The sequence below is a fragment of the Periplaneta americana genome, chromosome 12 (assembly GCF_040183065.1).
Source record: "Periplaneta americana isolate PAMFEO1 chromosome 12, P.americana_PAMFEO1_priV1, whole genome shotgun sequence".
Classification (NCBI taxonomy): domain Eukaryota; kingdom Metazoa; phylum Arthropoda; class Insecta; order Blattodea; family Blattidae; genus Periplaneta; species Periplaneta americana.
In genome coordinates this window covers 136,244,409-136,257,183 of record NC_091128.1, presented here as the reverse complement: position 1 = coordinate 136,257,183, position 12,775 = coordinate 136,244,409, and the positions used below count along the sequence as shown (strand labels likewise).

At 36.0% G+C, this 12,775-nt stretch overlaps 2 protein-coding genes across 2 annotated transcripts in view; one reads left to right on the top strand and one right to left on the bottom strand.

Annotated features, from left to right (window-relative positions):
• LOC138710919 (alpha-tocopherol transfer protein-like) overlaps nucleotides 1–12,775 on the bottom strand; it is a 151,187-nt gene that overhangs the window by 107,361 nt on the left and 31,051 nt on the right. The window lies entirely within an intron of this gene.
• Nucleotides 6,060–12,775, top strand: part of LOC138710918 (clavesin-1) — a 401,261-nt gene continuing 394,545 nt past the window's right edge. The window contains exon 1 of the mRNA XM_069842115.1: nucleotides 6,060–6,132. The gene's annotated coding sequence lies outside the window, so the exon portion shown is untranslated. The remainder of the gene's footprint in view (nucleotides 6,133–12,775) is intronic.

Here is a 12,775-nt window from a genome sequence, read left to right as displayed (position 1 = left end):
AGCACGTAGAGCTGAAAACCCTGGTTCAAATCCCGGTGCCGGAGAGAATTTTTCTCCGTTCCAGTATGCTTTCATCGTATGATGACGCAGAATATCTGCATGGTAATATCATATGTACTTCGGTACATTAAAATAATATATTTTTTTTTTACTTCAATTATTATTGTACTGAGTTTTTGAATGCACTTCACTATCACCCCTTCTACCAGTAAACTTCCAACCGTTCTCCACACAGAACCAAGGCCGCATATGAGTTACTGAGTATAGTACGTTCCAGAAATATGTTCGCGTTTTCCAGTGACGAAAGAGCTTTCAATATTGAATCATATTTTCGCACACGTACTGTCGTCTGTGTGCTTACGTCGCATGCCGGTTTCCCCCACCCGCTTCTGCTCACCCCTCTGTAAAGGCTAGTAGCTGGGCTGTCTTAGCTATTTTCTGAAAATATTAATTTCTGTTAGGAATTGGACGTCTACGTAATATTATACAACTGTTTAATATAACTTAAATAAAAGGGCCTCGTTAAGTAATTAACTCTCACATGATTTCCCCTTTTCTACGACCCTGTGACAGAACCACTTGGACGGACAGTAGATAGCATGTCTGAGTAATTTTATCTTTCGGATCGGGCAGAAGTGAAGATTGAATTTACAGTACGTAAGGTACGTTTTTTTTATAGAATAGGTACAGCATTATTTCAACATGAGTTACTAGTACGAAGGACGAAACTGGTAATTGGAATTAGATACAATAGTCTATAGTGAGTTATATGCACAAAAGAACTGAAGCCGGTATCGAAATGAACGGCCACCATTTTAAAAAATGTGTTTAAATATCCATATTAGGATTATTTTTCAATTTAACTTCATTCTCTACCTTGTATGCTAATGTGCTGTAGACAGTATAATATACACTGCATAATGAATACGTCCGAATGGATAGTGCAATTCGTGAGTAAAAACACTTATTGTTAATACAGTACTGTATTTTGATTAAACAAAAACTTAATGAAATTTATCAAACACAAAATCGCGATATTTCCTAGTTTACGTAAATGGATGAACTACTTTTCTTCCCTCCTATACCTAGTAAAGTGATCTATTTGTGTTTTACGCCAGTATCACCGAACTCCAGTCGTGGAAGGGGATACGTTAATCCAAAGGTATAGCCAGGTTAATATTAGAAATGTTAGTAAAAATAAAACGATGTCCCTGTATAAAGTATCTTTGCGACAAAACTTTTCTCTAAGACTATACATCTATTATCAGGCAGTACATTTCACTTCACGATATGCGTCAGAGGAAGTACAATATTGTTTATATGCATCTGAAGTCTGATTAGTGTAATATGTTTCTAATCGACGATGTATGCAATGGGGGGGAAACGAAACTGGTCACCCTACCCCATTATCTCCTGGCCTAGTTGCCTCATAAGTGATGCCTTTTTGTATCACTTGTAAGGTTCAGACCTCGCTCGATATAGCCTATAAATTATGGGTTTTATTTAACAAAAATCTGCCTCACTTCAAGCTTTTCATTACAACTCAGACAACCAAACCCGGAATTCCTCTACTTTTTATTGACCTACCTACGTGAAAAAAATATACAGAGAAAGTAAACAACTTTATTACACCCCTCTTAGTAACGTTTGTACTCTATTTAAAACTTTCTATTGGAAATATTATCTGTTGTAATTAGCCATGTAAATTCCATACGGATATTTCAATATAGGTTTTCCTGTTTAACCTTTGTTTGGTTTGATTTTTTTTTTAGACAGTCATGGTTTGTATCATGCAAAAGAACTCTATAGAAGGTTTGTCTATTGACAACAGAAACCCACACACAGACTTCCTGCTTTCCGGCGGAAATAATATGCCAGAAAAGGATAAAAAAGAAACTGACAAGCGGAGAAATCAGAATAACTTTACATAACAAATATCCTCCTCTAAGTCTGTTGCGGTATGAAGTTCCGAAGTACAACAATAATATCTTACGTCACTGAAAATGTAGGTGAAAGACAAGGTGCTTATTCAAATCTAGTCTTTCAGGTGAAGCTCCCTGTAAAGCAGATTTGAATAATTTCAAGGGAAAAATTGTTTCGGGGCCGGGTATCGATCCCGGGATCTCTGGTTAAACGTACCAGCGCTCTTACCAACTGAGCTAACCGGGAACTCCACCCGACACCGTCTCAACTTTTCCCTTTATATCCACACAACTAGCGTGGGCTGACGAAACGCCAGAGACCCACATCGAGTGCACACAATCTCTGTGTGACTTGGAATTGTGGTTTCCTGTTAACGTACACAGTGACGTATATATCATGCAAATCTAGTCTTTCAGGTGAAGCTCCCTGTAAAGCAGATTTGAATAATTTCAAGGGAAAAATTGTTCCGGGGCCGGATATCGATCCCGGGACCTCTGGTTGAACGTACCAGCGCTCTTAGCAACTGAGCTACCCGGAACTCCACCCGACACCGTCTCAACTTTTCCCTTTATATCCACACAACTAGCGTGGGCTGACGAAACGCCAGAGACCCACATCGAATGCACACAATCTCTGTGTGACTTGTCAACCAGAGGTCCCGGGATCGATACCCGGCTCCGGAACAATTTTTCCCTTGAAATTATTCAAGGTGTTTATTGTCATTTATTTTGCTTTAATGTTAGTATAATATCGTCCGAAATGGCTAAAATAAAAAACTCACTTCCATATCTAGAAAATCCCCAGTTAAGGTCATGTTGTTAATCTAAGAACAGAAGAAAACTTACAAGGAAGTGTATTATAAACTTTATGGCATTAATAAAATATGAAGAGTTCACTGTAAGAATGATGGATGTCATTTGGAATACATTTTGCAGGAGAAGCAATTGAAAGTTTGAAATGCTTAGTGCTCAAAGCTTAACTCTGATTTTCCGATCATTACTGGACAATGACTATCAGTGTTAATGCAATATAACTCTCTATGTACATTCTATATGTCTTAAGCTATGCATTGACAGTCTTGGTTCATTTTCGACAAGAAAGTGACATCCATCATTCTTGCAGTGGACTCTTCATATTTAATGCGAGAATTTATAAAAAAAAAAGTTTTAACATATAGAGTCGTACACCGCTGTGGAGTAACGATTAGCATGTCTGACCGTGAAGCGAGAGAGCCCGGGTTCAAATCCTGGTTGAGACAAGCTACCTGGTTGAAGTTTTTTTCCGGGATTTTCCCTCAACCCAATAAGAGCAAATGCTGGGTAACTTTCTGCGTTGGACCCCGGACTCATTTCGCTGGCATTGTGACCTTTATCTCATTCAGATGCTAGATAACCATAGAAGTTGATAAAGCGTCGTCAAATAACCAATTAAAAACATATAAAGTCAGTGAACTAATAAGTGCAAAGATAGTAATAGTTGATAAAATAACAGGTAAAGGCTTTTACATTTCAAGGATTTCAATTAAGCTAAAAAAAATACCGACAGGAAATGTAATAATATCCGAATAATTGCGTGGAACGTCTATACTGTAATTAAAGCAATGTAATAAGTACTTTCTTTAGCACTATAGTGTACTTTATTTGATATGAATGTCGTATATAGTGCCTACATAACCCTTATATCCATAGCTATTGTGTGAAAAACCTCGAGGCACATTAAATAAAAGCATGAACTAAGGCATTGTTTGGAAAACCACAAGGCACGTAGCTTTTATTTTAATTAATTTATTATCTATTGACGTATTGTTTATATTGTATTATGATTATCCACTTCAGTTTTGTGTGTGTGTCGTATTTTGTAAACTTGTAGTGTTTTTTTGTACCGCAATTATATTTATTATTATTAATTCGCTATCATAATTTTTATACTTGATCACAACGCGATAACACGCTAGAAATTCCACTCCACACATCATCTCTGTATTCTTCATCCTTCACTGTTGCTACTTCTCGTCACTGGAACTCTCCGCCGCCTGAAGTCAAGGACGGCTGAAATTAACGACAAAATCCTTCAGATTCCTTTCCAAGCATTTTCTACACCTTCAGAACATTCCTGTATTCCTATTTTTATCTTCGTTAGTACGCGTTTCTTTTCCCAGAATCTTCGAGTTCAGTTCTTCAAATAGCTGTAACTGCGTGATAACCGGTTGCGCACCGACCTCTAAAATGTAAAATAACTAAGTAAGTTGCAAGGATATGTAAATAATTTGATAGTTGCCGTAAACTAGAGATCTTGCACTAAATTTTAGCATAATTTAGATCGTGACGCGACGTGACGCATTATGTTAAAAGTATCGTCAGATGCATTAAATGTGAAATAAATTGTTAAGTTCCTTACAGAAGTAATGTTATTAAAATTATTGAGAATATTATATCGTAAATAATTACTGAAACTGCTTAAAATAGAGGGTGATTCACGAGGATTTACCGTCCCTTCAGAATGTCTTCGGAAATAAGCTCCGTAAGGGACGATAAATCCTCTTGAGTCACTCTGTATAAATTTCCAAACTTTCAGCTACATGCTATGTATCAAAATATTACAATAAACACTCATACTTACTTACTTACTGGCTTTTAAGGAACCCGGAGGTTCATTGCCGCCCTCACATAAGCCCGCCATTGGTCCCTATCCTGAGAAAGATTAATCCAGTCCCTACCATCATATCCCACCTCCCTCAAATCCATTTTAATATTATCTTCCCATCTGCGTCTCGTCCTCCCCAAAGGTCTTTTCCCCTCTGGCCTCCCAACTAACACTCTATATGCATTTCTGGATTCGCCCGTACGTGCTACATCCCCTGCCCATCTCAAACGTCTGGATTTAATGTTCCTAATTATGTCAGGTGAAGGATACAATGCGTGCAGCTCTGCGTTGTGTAACTTTCTCCATTCTCCTGTAACTTCATCCCTCTTAGCCCCAAATATTTTCCTAAGAACCTTATTCTCAAAAACCCTCAATCTCTGTTCCTCTCTCAAAGTGAGAGTCCAAGTTTCACAGCCATACAGAAAAACCGGTAATATAACTGCTTTAAAAATTCTAACTTTCAGATTTTTTGACAGCATACTAGATGACAAAAGCTCCTCAACCGAATAATAACAGGCATTTCCCATATTTATTCTGCGTTTAATTTCCTCCCGAGTGTCATTTACATTTGTTACTGTTGCTCCAAGATATTTGAATTTTTCCACCTCTTCGAAGGATAAATCTCCAACTTTTATAGTTCCATTTCGTACAATATTCTGACCACGAGACATAGTCATATACTTTGTCTTTTCGGGATTTACTTCCAACCCTATCTCTTTACTTTGTCCAAGTAGAATTTCCGCGTTTTCCCTAATCGTTTGTGGATTTTCTCCTAACATATTCACGTCATCCGCATAGACAAGAAGCTGATGTAAGCCGTTCAATTCCAAAACCCTCTGTGTTATCCTGAACTCTCCTAATGGCATATTCTAGAGCGAAGTTAAAAAAGTAAAGGTGATAGTGCATCTCCCTGCTTTAGCCCACAGTGAATTGGAAAAGCATCAGATAGAAATTGGCCTATACGTACTCTGCTGTAAGTTTCACTAAGGCACAGATAATATAAATACAACACTCAGATAATATAATGCAACAACAAACATCCAACCGCTAAACGACTCTGCGAGGTAGTGTAAACAACACGTGCGGAAATACCTCAGATTGAGAGCTGTGCTGTGTTGTCAATATTGCACAGAGATGCGTTTATAGTATAGGGAATTTAGGAGCAGTTACTTGTGAATAATATACACGATGATGATGATGAAAAATACTTTTGACTAACTAGACTCTTAATTTGACCCATTGTGCAATGCCCTATCGCTTGTGCCACAGATGTGGCTATGCCTGTGGTAAACAATGTCTTACTCCAAAAGCTGAGATCACTGGACTTGCGCAATAGCAGAAATGTGATGTGGTGACCTTGTTAAACCAGACGGTTCAGGATGCCGCTTATACAATTCAACGTGTTCTCCTGGCTGTGTAGAAACTCGTTTTTTTGGTTGGTGCATTCCTTGATTTTACTTTCTTATTTCATAATATTTCAGGCACCAATTTAACCTCACCTAGATACAGAGCCCGGCGCGGCGTTGCGTGTAGCTCAGAGAAACGCGTGGGGGAATCATCTTAAACGTAAGTTGCAAACTAATTCAATATTTATACTTAGGCTTATAATTTTTTTGATATTAAGAATAGATACACTATAAGTTCAGTTTTCTTTGGCTATATTTAGACTATGTTGATGTCGCTTGTCTATTTGAGGTTATGTGTCCACTGTTTGTGTTTTATTGTAATGGGATGACGAAACAAAGAGTGTACTATATACATACAAATTATTTAAGAGAATTACTGTAAGAAAGTATGAAGGAGAAACCGTGTGAATGCCATTATGTCTTCTAGACGGTGATAGATGACAACAACTATGACAAATTATATTGAAAACAAGTAGCATTTATGTTTTAATTCTCAATTAAAATAGGTAAATTTCTAAAATACTAGTCCTTCAGATAATTGTATAAATTTCACATCAGTCTTTGTCATTGTAGATGGTTATAAAGGACAGTGTTATCAATCATAACACAAAATAGTAACTAAATATGTATAACATATCTCATTGTCAGGTTCATTCTTACTAATCATTGTACAGAAAATAAACTTAATTTTACTTTTTTTTTAAGTTAGCATAACTGCTGGGTCTTTTTGCGACTACAATATTCACATACAGAAAAATGCAATACAAGCAATGAAGATTACAAACAAAGTACACAATATACTATAATGTACTGGAGGTACATAAAAGTAAATAAAAAGATAACGAACAGTAGGCTATAAATTTTGCAATGAAATCATATTGTACAAAAAAATGTCTTTAAAGAATTGGATTACTTGTGGAAGAACATTTGCATCGTTGAGTGCTGTAGATATATCGTTTGGTATATTGTACTTTTTCCTTGAGGTGTGGTATCTTCGGCATTCTATGGTGACGTGTTTGAAGGTGAGGAAGCAATGACAGGTTTTGAAGGTTGGTGGTTCATTTCTTGATATGGGGCAGAAATGGGCTAATTTTGTATGTCCAATTCTTAATCTTGATAGTAAAACCTGATCTCTTCTATTACGCTTGTGGATCGGTATATTAATAGAGCATTTTGATTTGGCTTCGAAAAGTTTTCTGGAAGGATTGAGAGTCCAAAGTTTAATCTATGATTCTTCACAACAATCGACCTAGAGGAAAGTTAGTTTATCCCTGAGCTTTTCAGTTTCTATAAAGATATTTAAATATCATATTCCTTTCCTGTTTATTTCCACAATGTAGCAGTCTTTGGATGTTTAGAATACTATAATATGGTTTTCTAGTTTTGTGATTCGAGTAGCTAAGTCTCGCAGGGTGTGTAGAGACATTATCCACGAATCAGTAAACTTTTGCGAGGAAGTTTTCCTAGAACTCGCTTATTACTAAGGTTCGGAAAAAGTAGCCTAGCTGTATCAGGATAGGCATCCCTGGTCCGTGCGTTTTGCTTACAAACATTAACTGGTTGTCGCGTGTCCCCCAGCCAACAGTAGTGACGACGTATATTCAGTTCCTATCGGCTGTACTGTACATTCACTGATGTTTTAGCTAGGGGGTGGGGAGCACTCTTCCCAGCAGGTAGAGTTTTAGCTAGTGGAAGGGGGTAGTGTTTACTTAGTCTCAAGCAAGTCAAGGCCCTTGACAACTAGTTAATGTTTGTAAACAAAACATACGGGCCAAGGATGCCTATCCTGATACAGCTATTTTATCTGAACCTTATCTTACGTTCACAGCACAATCTATTGCTATCAATACCACGCCATCAGACATCTCTGTACTCAAGTTCTTTCTCAATAGCAATGGCCCGCTCATGGAATTCGCTGCCGCTGGAAATCAGGGGTAGTCTTAGTCCCCAGTTGTTTAAAATTAGGTTGTTTAGAAATATTTTAAATACACAGAACTAGTTTTTAGGTATAATTTTTATTCATTATTATTATTATTATTATTATTATTATTATTATTATTATTATTTTACACAGTCATTACTTTATTTTTCCATTAATACTAATATCTAGGTAATTGTCATTGTCTCAATGTAACATGTGCTGTGCTGATCATACTAATTGTACTATTCCTTTAGTTGTGAGATTATATTCATAGCCTATGTACTAATTTTTTTTTCTTTTAACTTAATACTTGTATACTAGAATGTATTTTTCTGTTTGTGATTATGTATTCAGTCTCTTTTTTTTATTACATATATATTTTTTTATTATTGTTATTTCAAAGTTAATACTGATTGTGTATATGTATTCAATCTCTCTTTTCTACTTAATTATGTTTATTATTATTTTTAAGTTCATATTTGTATACCGGTATGTATTTTTTCTGTATGTGATTTGTTCCTGGTTGAGTGGAAGAAAAGGCCTGATGGCCTTAACTCTGCCAGGGAAAATAAAACTATTATTATTATTATTATTATTATTATTATTATTATTATTACTTGTTACAGACAACTGTTTTTTTTACCACAAATATATGATTTTTCGGTATTACTTTCCTTCTCAAGAAGACCATACAAAAGGAATTCTTATAACTCTTAAAACATTGTCTTCGGACAGTTTCTGATTCAGTGGCAAAAATTGTAAACATTTGACTTGTCCATCAATAACAATAATAATTCCAGCATGGTCACACGAAAATGGATTAGGCCTACGTCGATTGTAGTTTTGTAAACAATGAACCAGATTTTTATTTTTTGGAACTGTATGGTCTGCTTCTCCCAAACTTTCTACTTTTTATCACAAATTCATGTTGTACTCATCAGAATTTAAACTATCGTCTTTAACGTGGAAAGGATGCGCTCTAACAGTTTGTCTAACGCTCCGCCACTTCTAACGAATAACGATTTTAATTTGGAACATATAAACGGAATTAGTTGTTATATTTATAGAACTTACTTACCTACGGCTTTTAGAGAACCCGGAGGTTCATTGCCGCCCTCACATAAGACCGCCATCGGTCCCTATCCTGTGTAAGATTAATCCAGTCCCTACCATCATATCCCACCTCCCTCAAATTTACTTTAATATTATCCTCCCATCTACGTCTCGGCCTCCCAAAGGTCTTTTTCCCTCCGGCCTCCCAACTACAGTAACACTCTATATGTTTTTCTGGATAATCCCATACGTGCTACATGTCCTGCTCATCTCAAGCATCTGGATTTAATGCTCCTCATTATGTTCATTATGTCAGGTGAAGAATACAATGCGTGCAGTTCTGAGTTGTGTAACTTTCTCCATTCTCCTGTAACTTCATCCCTCTTAGCCCCAATTATTTTCCTAAGCACCTTATTCTTGGACACCCTTAACCTCTCTTCCTCTCTCAAAGAGAGAGTCCAAGCTTCACAACCATACAGAACAACCGGTAATATAACTGATTTATAATTTCGAACTTTCAGTTTTTTTAAAGGAGACTAGATGACAAAAGGATCTCAACCGAATAATAACAGGCATTTCCCACATTTATTCTGCTTTTAATTTCCTCCCGAGTGTCGTTTATATTTGTTATTGTTTCTCCATGAATTTGTCCACCTTTTAAGAGGATAAATTTCCAATTTTTATATTTCCATTTCATACTATGTTCTGGTCACGAGACATAATCATATACTTTGTCTTTTCGGGATTTATTTCCAAACCTATCTCTTCACTTGCTTCAAGTAAAATTCCCGTGTTTTAGTTTGTGGATTTTCTCCTAACATATTCACGTTATCCTCGTAGACAAGCAGCTGATGTAACCGTTCACTTCCAAACTCTCTCTGCTATCCTGGACTTTACTAATGGCATATTCTAGAGCAGCGTTTCTCAAACTTTTTTGAAGTGGGGACCACTTTTTAAAGTCATTACAGTTCCGCGGACCACTTTTTTCTTGTCCCCTTCAAAAGCAAATTTATAATTTTTGTAGCATATTTTAATGCCAGTACACTTAGGGCCTATATATTAAAATGTAATTAAGGTTCGGTACTTTGGTCCTCTGTTATGAATTCGGGTGGTCCCTGGCTGGGTTACAGGCACGGCGCCAGATGTGCAGGGAAAAGATAGCGAGAAGCACCACGTATATAGTGCTTGAAATCCCTCTTTTGTTGCTGAAAGTAGAGTGGGAAGTCGGTAGACGGGTAGGGTAATAAATTTCATAAAATGTCAGTACTGGGGAAAAAAGTTAAATTTGATTGCCATGTGCCATTTTCAAACTCTGAGATTTTAAGCTGTAGTGTGATAAGTAATTCATTTGAATTTTATTTTTTCTTCTGTCTTCTATTGAACGACCACAAGGGCAGACCTCGAGGACCACAGGTGATCCGCTGACCATAGTTTGAGGAACGCTGTTCTAGAGCAAAGTTAAAAAGTAAAGGTGATAGTGCATCTCCTTGCTTTAGCCCGCAGGTTTATAGAGCTACAGGTTGCGAAATTCGTCTCGGATTCAAATCTAGAGGCATGCGAGATTTCTCAGATTTTATAACTTCCTGAACGGCTTCGGGAAATACACTAGACTGTTATAAAACTGAGTATGGGCACTTTCTCGGGCATAATAAAGCGGCTTGTAAATGGTTGTTCACATTACCTCCAAGTTTCTTATTGAAAGTGATGTAAATTAATTAGGCCTATAAAAATGTACAGAAATAATTTGAAACACTTCTAAGAAGAAACATATTAATAATAATAGATCACATTTCAATTTATTTCGCTTTTTCGGTACTTTTAACTATAGAAAAGCTTCTGAAAATTATCTTTGCATTTTTTTTTCTTTCCCGAACGAAGCATAATATCCTTTCATTAACGCTAGTCCTACCATATGAGTGAGATTTAAATGGATGTTCCATCTGCTTGTGTCCCATGTGCCTAAATGGCGTGGATACAATTAGATTAGATATTTATAATTCGTAACAAGTACACCATAAATTACTTTTATGAAATGTTATTTTCGAAACTGTACATTTAATTAAAATTCCATCTTTTAAATTTTACTGTGTTTGCGAAGAAATTAATATTTCCATTCTTCCATTGTTTCTGTCAGTTATGTGTAGTTTAGAGTAATTAAAACTAGATGCCGTTGTAGTTTAAATATTTTAATCCTGTCTTTAGAAATGCAGTATGAAAGAGAGTAAATCAAATATCTTATCCAATAATAGTACGGTATGTGTCATTACTAGACTTCGTGGAATTGCCACGAGAATCGTAAAGTTTACGCACGCGGTATAGACTGCATGAGTAGGGGATGTGCAACAGATGGAATATGCCTCTGATGTAAACACTGAGCAGTATACTCCGGTTACAATAAAACCTGTACCCTGCATTCAAAAAATATAATGAATGATCATTGAAGTAGGAAATGTCTAAACATGTAAATACACAATTATTTTGTAGTGAGATATATTAACTCTTAAAATTTAATGTAATATACTCACATCATCCTTGAATATGTGCATTGCAGTGAAGAGTTACGTACATTTTGAGCGACTGCAAAGTGAACCTCCTCCGATGGTCACTCAAACAGTTTTTATATTGGGAAAATGTACGTTCAACGTCACACGATGTAATAGGTGCATATTTGAAGAACGGAAAGTCACTACTTTTTAGTACACCAACTTCAGACGTCTTGTCGTGACCTGATAGTACATCATTTATAATACGAAGTTGTGAATAGGCAGAATTTTTAGCGATAATGTTTCTCAACTTACATTTCACTTTTTCTGAAAATAATGAATTGTTATTTTGGATAAAGGTTTGTGATACTTTATACACTATATTAAGGGCTTCTGAGAGTTGTAATTTATACGATTCTAACAGGATGATGCTTTTGGACACGATTTTAAAATTAGAATCAATGAACAGAATATCTTCCAATAGCTGCTCAGAAGGCAATGATTTTACAGCTGCAACAGCGGAACTGTCTGTGCTAGACAATGCATAAATTACCTCCATTATTTTGCCGTAACATTCTGCATAATAATTAACATCATCCAACCACGTTTTCCAACGGTCAAGACTGGCTGCGGGGATAAGGTTATTCCAGGGGCAATTATTTGGAACAGCAACACTCTCATTGTAGTATGTTTGATTGAATTCTTGTCTGCACTGAACAAATGTTAAGCTTTGACTATTCCAACCACAGTAATGCAAAAACAAGTGCTTACATAGGTATACATTAGCTGTAGCTGCTCTATCTATTTGGACCGGTCACATCTCTAAACATGAACTGTTATATACTACGAGACCGGGAGGTCGCTCACCTCTCCTATACTACCGTACATCGGCAACCTGATTGCATGCTGTGTGTGGCAATTCAACGAAGTCTAGTCATTACAATTATTTTATAAATTATTTATCTGTTTGTTACCTTATTTATTTGCTTACCGGTACTAACTTATTTATTATTTATTTATTTACTTACTTACTTAATTATTTATTTACTCATTTATTTGCTTTGTTCACTTATTTACTTATTTCGAAAAGACAAAGTATACGATTATGTCTCGTGACGAGAATATTGTACGAAATAGAAATATAAAAATTGGAAATTTATCCTCTGAAGAGGTGGAAAAATTCAAATACCTGGGAGCAACAGTAACAAATATAAATGATACTCGGGAGGAAATTAAACACAGAATAAATATGGAAATGCCTGTTATTATTCGGTTGAGAAGCTTTTATCATCCAGTCTACTGTCAAAAATTCTAAAAGTTAGAATTTATAAAACAGTTATATTACC